Source organism: Nomascus leucogenys, chromosome 20 (assembly GCF_006542625.1).
Source record: "Nomascus leucogenys isolate Asia chromosome 20, Asia_NLE_v1, whole genome shotgun sequence".
NCBI classification, from domain to species: Eukaryota; Metazoa; Chordata; class Mammalia; order Primates; family Hylobatidae; genus Nomascus; species Nomascus leucogenys.
The window spans coordinates 33,413,291-33,419,796 of NC_044400.1; positions in this window are offsets into that span (position 1 = coordinate 33,413,291).

Here is a 6,506-nt window from a genome sequence, read left to right on the forward strand (position 1 = left end):
TAAAGATTACAGCATGTGTCAGAATTTCCTTGCTTTTTAAGGCTGAATAGCGTTCCATTGTGTGGATGTACCACATTGTGTTTATTCATTCATCTCTCAGTAGACACTTGAGTTGCTGCTTTTTTTTTTTTTGAGACCGAGTTTTGTTCTTGTTGCCCAGGTTGGAATGGAGTGGCGCGATTTTGGCTTACCACAACCTCTGCCTCCTGGGTTCAAGCGATTCTCCTGCTTCAGCCTCCCGAGTAGCTGAGCTGGAATTACAGGCATGCGCCACCATGCCTGGCTAATTTTGTATTTTTAGTAGAGACACGGTTTCTCCATGTTGGTTCAGGCTGGTCTCGACCTCCTGACCTCAGGTGATCCACCTGCCTTGGCCTCCCAAAGTGTTGGGATTACAGGCGTGAGCCACTGTGCCCAGCCCTTTTTTTTTTTTTTTTTTTATTTTAAATCAGAGTCTTAACTTTGTTGCCAGGCTAGAGTGCAGTGGTGCAGTCTTGGCTCACTGCAGCCTCAAACTTTTGGGCACAAGCAATCCTCCTACCTCAGACTACCAAGTAGCCAGGATTATAGGTGTGATGCCCCACCACACCCATCTAACTTTTTGTGTTTTTGTAGAGCCTGATTTTCACTATGTTGGCCAGGCTGGTCTGGAACTCCTGGCCTCAGGTAATCCACCCACCTTGGCCTCCCAAAGTGCTGGGATGACAGGGTTGAGCCACCGTGCCTGTTGGTTGCCTTTTTACTCAATCAGTATTTTTTCCTGCTCAAGAGTGTTGATTTTGATGAAGTCTAGTTGTCTATTTTTTTTCCTGTTGTTGCCTGTGCTTTGGGCATCATATCTAATTAATCATTGCCAAATCTAGTGTTATGAAGTTTTCGCCCATGTTTTCTTCTGAGAGTGTATGGTTTTAGTGCTTATTCTCAGGTCACATACCCATTTTGAGTTATTTTTTGGCGATGGTGTGAAGGAAGGGCCCAGCTTCACTGTTTTGCACATGGGTATTCTGTGTTCCCAGCTCTGCTTGTTGGAGACACTGTCCTTTCCCCACTGGATGGTCTGGCATCATTGTCGAGAATGGTTTGACTAGCTAATGCTTTTTTGCAGGTTTTTGTTGAAATGTGGCTTCATCACTATTCCTTGGAGATGTATCAAAAAATGCAGTCGCCTCACGCCAAGGTATGTTTCCACAGTTTTTCTTCCCACCTCCTGCTTCTGACCCTGCTCAGCCTGCTGCTTTTTATCCTGCCTCTGAGTGAGTTTTCACAGGCTGGATGGTGGGAAGCAGAAACCCACCACCCACCTGTCACTCAGAAGCCGAATAAGAAGTGGGCATCGTTCTCTAGTTTCCGGTGGCGGGCAGGGGGCGTTGCACCCTGACGTGTAGATACTTGAGGCCTGGACGTCTGGCCTCTCCAGGGCCCTCCCTGTGCAGCTTCCTGAACCCCCTCCCTGGCAGCGGGAACAGATGAGGTTGTGGTGCTCTTGCTCTGGGGGCGGGGGAGCTGCAATGCCTCTGGGAGCCACTTTCTCGTCTGTCTTCTCGACCATCAGCAGTGCCTTTGTGCTTTCCCATGAAGGAGTGGCCTGGAGCCTCCTTTGCCTCCTCCCCCTACTCTCCCACCTCCTCCAGAGCATGAGCAAGCAGCCCTTCTCGTGGCGAGTGTCACCTGGTGCCCCCCTGCATGCAGCCTGGCTTCTCTCCTCTCCCTCTGCCTCGCCTGTCCCTGCTCTCTCTCTCTGGGCAGCACGCTGCTTTCAGATGCATGGAGGTGGCGGAGGCCCTGGGTCGTTCCTGCTATTGCTATTCCTGGAGCCAGCACCACCCCTGGACCGGTCAGAGTGAGAAAGCAGCTAGGTGAACCTTAGATCTCCAGTCAGTCATCCTCCATGGAGCAGCTTGACTCATGCCCATCCAGGCCCTTGCCTGAAGTGGCATCAGCCACGTAGTCTGGTGCCCATGGCGTCTGTGCATCAGTATGCTTGGGAAACTTTGGCTTTGTCACTGACAGAATTATTGAGGGCTTCCTCCAGAATGTGGGTGATGGAGTTAAACTTCAGAAGAGCATCCTGTCACTTTTCCTCTGGTTCTGGCGATGAGCTGTGGGTCTGCTTTTGCCACAGTCTCTGCAGCCAGTTCCATGGCCCCATGCTTTGCCATGTGGAGGCTCTCTCAGAGCATAGGGTCCCCCAAATCCTCACCCTCAGAATCACATGGGTGGAGAATGGGGAAAAGCTGAGGACCCCATTTTGGGCGTCCTGAGTCACAGAGAGCCTGCAGTGCCCTTCCTGCTTCCAGAGCAGACTTGCTGCATGTCCCTGGCTGGTGCCTGGGGGCCTGGTTATTCCCTGGGCCTGCTCCTCCCGCGGGGCTCTGGGACGCTCACTCAGCACTCGTGCATGTGGTGTGGTGTGGCCTGGAAGGGGCAGGGGCCACTGCACTGCATTGTGTTCCTGTTGCTCCTTCTGCCTTCTGAGGGAGTGGAAGCACACCTACTTTCAAGAGTCAGCCAGAAAGGCTCTTTGAGCTGTCACCTGTGAGGATTCTGTGTCCTCACGGGCCAGAGGAAGGGCAGGGGGCTGTCCCTGTGGAGGGCAGGAGGTGCAGTTCCTTCTTCCCCACATTTGCTTCCTCTTGGCCAGACCCTGGGGTGGGTGGGCCCTGCTCAGAATACCTTGCAGTGGCCGGACCAAGTACCCAGAGATGCTCCACTCTTCGCCTCTTCCAGTTCAGGCAAAACACAAAACACAAGAAAACTTGGTGGGTGGGAGCCAGAGAAAGGCAGCTGTGGAGGTCTGTGTCTCCCGAGGCTTCTTGCCGCTTGTCCAGGCCTATGTTACCTGTATTGCCATGCAGAAATCCCTGCCCGTCTCCACTAGCCCTTATTTTAGATGCGGGAAGTGAGGCTCCTGGGGTCATCCTCATCACCCTGCTTGAGTCCAGGATGCGTGTTTGCCCCCCAGTGGCCCTGTGGGCAGTAAGGATGGCCATGGCGCTGTAGGCCACTGTGTTCCTGCAAGCAAGGGCAGAGCCACACTGGGGAACTATGTGTCTGATTCCTCCCTGAGCCCCAGGTCTGGCACAGAGGAAAGCTGTGGAGGGCAGCACCTCCCTGCCCTGCTCTTTCACTCCCTGCTCTGCGTGTCATGGCAACTGGTGTGTGTTCTGATTTCTCCTGTGTGGAGCCCAGTGGGTGTGCTGCTTGGGCAGGAGGCATGCTGCTGGCGAGGCAGGATGTGTGCCAGGCCGGCTCTGGCTGCACTGGGCTGAAGGGGTGCTTCGGCAGGCCGTGGTGCTGCAGGGCAGTAGGTTGGAGGGTCCTGTCTAGGAGCCAGCTCAGCCTCAGGTTCCTGCTGCCTCTGGGTGTGTGTGGCTGTGGCCAGATCCTCGGGGGCTCCCGCCCTTGGGAACCCACTTATCTGGAGGGTGGGAGTTTCTGGTACAGTAGGAGAGGCTGCCTCCAGGAGTCAGAGCTGATGTGCACACCACCTTAGCTGACGTCCGGACTGTGAGGGTGGAGGGCAGGGCCTGGTGGCCTGAGCCTGTGCTCCTCGTCTCTGTGGTACCCTTGGGGACCTGTCCTCGTCCTCAGTTCTCTGAGAGCCAGTTATGGAGGGGACATTGATTGAGTTTTAGACACATAGGAATTGATCATGTCTTATACCAATTTGGTAAATTTCTTAAGGCAACCCAGGGAAATCCAGTCAATTCCACATGTGTCTTTTCTAGGCAGAGTCCTCCTCCTGGAACATGCTCTGCTGGTTTCTTTTCTGAGCCTCAGGATCTTGAAGTCTTGGTGGCTGGCAGCATGTCCCAGCGAGGGCCCTGGGCTCTTGGAGGGCTCTGATGTGCATGTGCCAGTGACAGAGTCACTGGGGAGAGTGGGTCCCATCATGAAGGGCAGTGAGTTGGGCCCTTCCAAGGAGCTAGAGAGGCCTTTAGGCCCCAGCAATACTGAGGGGCCACCCAGGTGACCTGGAGGGTCCCTCTGCCCGGGCCTCACAAGCGAGGAGAGTGTGGCCACAGCCCTGGCCTGGCTGCGGAGGGGGGTGCTGCGCTGGCCTGAGGCTGCTGGGACTGCAATTGTTTGGATTGTCACTGACCGTGCTTTTGTTTTTGTTTTTTTCTCCTCACTCCTCGGCTTGTTCTCATTGCTTTCTTTCTCTCTCCGCTTCCCCCTCCCGTGTCTGGTCCTATCTGTCCCCTTCCCCACCCCATCCTCTTGTCCTCTGCTCTTCTGCCTCTTCCGACATCTCTCTGTTCCTTATGTCAGCTATCTCAGCTAGAGGTTCTGCACTACTGACTCAGTGTCTCCAGCGCCGTCTACAGCCCCGCCCAACCCAGCCTCCAGGTCCTCCACGCCTACCAAGTACTGGCTCATTCGTTCCCTTCCCCCTGCCCAGAGTGCATGTCCATGCCCCAAAGCAAGGGGCCGCCAGGGCCGGCCGCTGGTGACTCAGAGGCTAGTTCCAAGCAGAGCGAAGCCCCTGTGTCTGGGGGAGGCAGGGGTCAGCCTCCAGCCCGGCTTGGCCCCTGGCTTTGTAAACTAGCTTGGTTGGGGGTGGGGGTGGTGGCTGTGTGGCAGAATGAGGCATGTGGGCATGTGGCCCTGGCTGTCCAGGCTCCTGGCAAGTGGAGGTTTCACAAGCTCTCCAGTGTTGGAGGCCCCGTGCTTGGCCCTGGTTTGAAGAGCTGGAGTCCTCAGGCCTCAGCAGTGGCTAGGTTCACTGAATCTGCAGGGTCTGGCGCTCAGGAAGGAGGTGAAGACGCAGAGGCCTGGGACTTATGGGTGGTGTGGGTTCTGCCTTGTTCAGAACTGTCACCCGGCCTGGAGGTGCTGTGACCCAGAGCCTGCGTGTGAGGCAGCGGGGTGGGAAGGACCTGGGGCTTGACCGTATAGTCCACAGAAGCTGTCAGTCCTTGACAGCCCAGCCAGGACCTGGCCTTTACCTGGGGAACCCTGGCCACTCATACACACCTCCAGAGGCAGATTAGAGTGGGTAGTAACCTCATAGAGGTTGTGGCTGCCTAGGCAGAAATGACAAGTGTGTGGATGGATTTGAGGTCAGGGAAGCAGAGTTCAGACCTGTGGGGGACTTCAGGGATGACAGAGGAATCTGTGAGAGCCGGGGGAGGTGGGTTGTACTCACAGCCAGTGATCTGTCCCGTTCACCTGGGAAGGAGCACACATGATTGAACAGGAATTTGAGCATAAGATGAGAAAATGTGTTGGCCTCTGAGCGCTGGTGGGCTGGGATGGCGGCCACAACACACGGGGGCACCTCATTCCACAGGAGCCACTGCAGAGGAGAGGAGGGACCTGAGGGCTTGCACCAGGGAGGGAGGACAGTGTCCAGAAAGCATCTGACATACCCCATAGTGGGAGGGGTGACCAGCGAGACCCAGGTTGGGTGAGCTGAGGTGCTGTGAGTCTCAGCCCAGTGGGAAATGTGTGGCTTTGGGGACACATCCTTAAGAAGCAAGCAGGTGTGACTGTGGCCAGGGACTCCATGTGAGAACATGGCCCAGGAGGGGTGCAGAGCTGAGGGAGAAGTTTGGCTCAGCAAACCTATGGGAAAATAGCCTGAGAGGGTTCCATGTGACTGCTGGGGGAAGGGGCAGACAGTGGGCCCTCCAGACCCTTCGGAAGGACCAGCTGAGGTGGGGCAAGTGCACCAGCAGGGGAAGGCAGTTTTCCAGTTCCCATGTGGAGGTCGTCCCCTCCCCTGAGCTGCAGGGTGGATGTTACGGCTCAGGATCCCAGGCCAGGATTGGAGGGACGGCCTGGGCTGAGACTGGAGGAGGAGAAAGACCCTGGTCTAACTTCCCACCCCACTGGTGCCCTTCTAGTTGGGCAGTATAGGTACAGGTATTACGTCTCATACTTTTCTCCTTCCGTCTTTTTTTTTTTTTTGAGATGGAGTCTCACTCCGTTGCCCAAGCTGGAATGCAGTGACATGGTCTCGGCTCACTGCAATCTCCACCTCCCAGATTCAAGTGATTCTCCTGCCTCAGCCTCTTGAGTAGCTGGGATTACAGGCATGTGCCACCCACCTGGCTAATTTTTGTATTTTTAGTAGAGACGTAGTTTCACCATGTTGGCCAGGCTGGTCTCAAACTCCTGACCTCAAGTGATCCGCCTGCCTTGGCCTCCCAAAGTGTTGGGATTACAGGCGTGAGCCACTGCACCCGGCCCTTTCTTCCAAAACAATGCACATTCATTGCCCAAAGACTTAACGATACAGATAGTGGAAAATAGCCAGCCACGATGGCTCACGCTTGTAATCCCAGTACTTTGGGAGGTTGAGGCAGGCGGATTGCTTGAGCTCAGGAGTTTGAGACCAGCCTGGGCAACATGGCGAGACCCCTGTCTCTACAAAGAAATACAAAAATTAGCCTGGTGTGGTGGTGTGTGTGCCTGTGTTCCCAGCTACCCGGGAGGCTGAGGTGGGAGGATCCCTTAAGCCCTGGAGGCGGAGGCTACAGTGAGCCGAGACCACGACACTA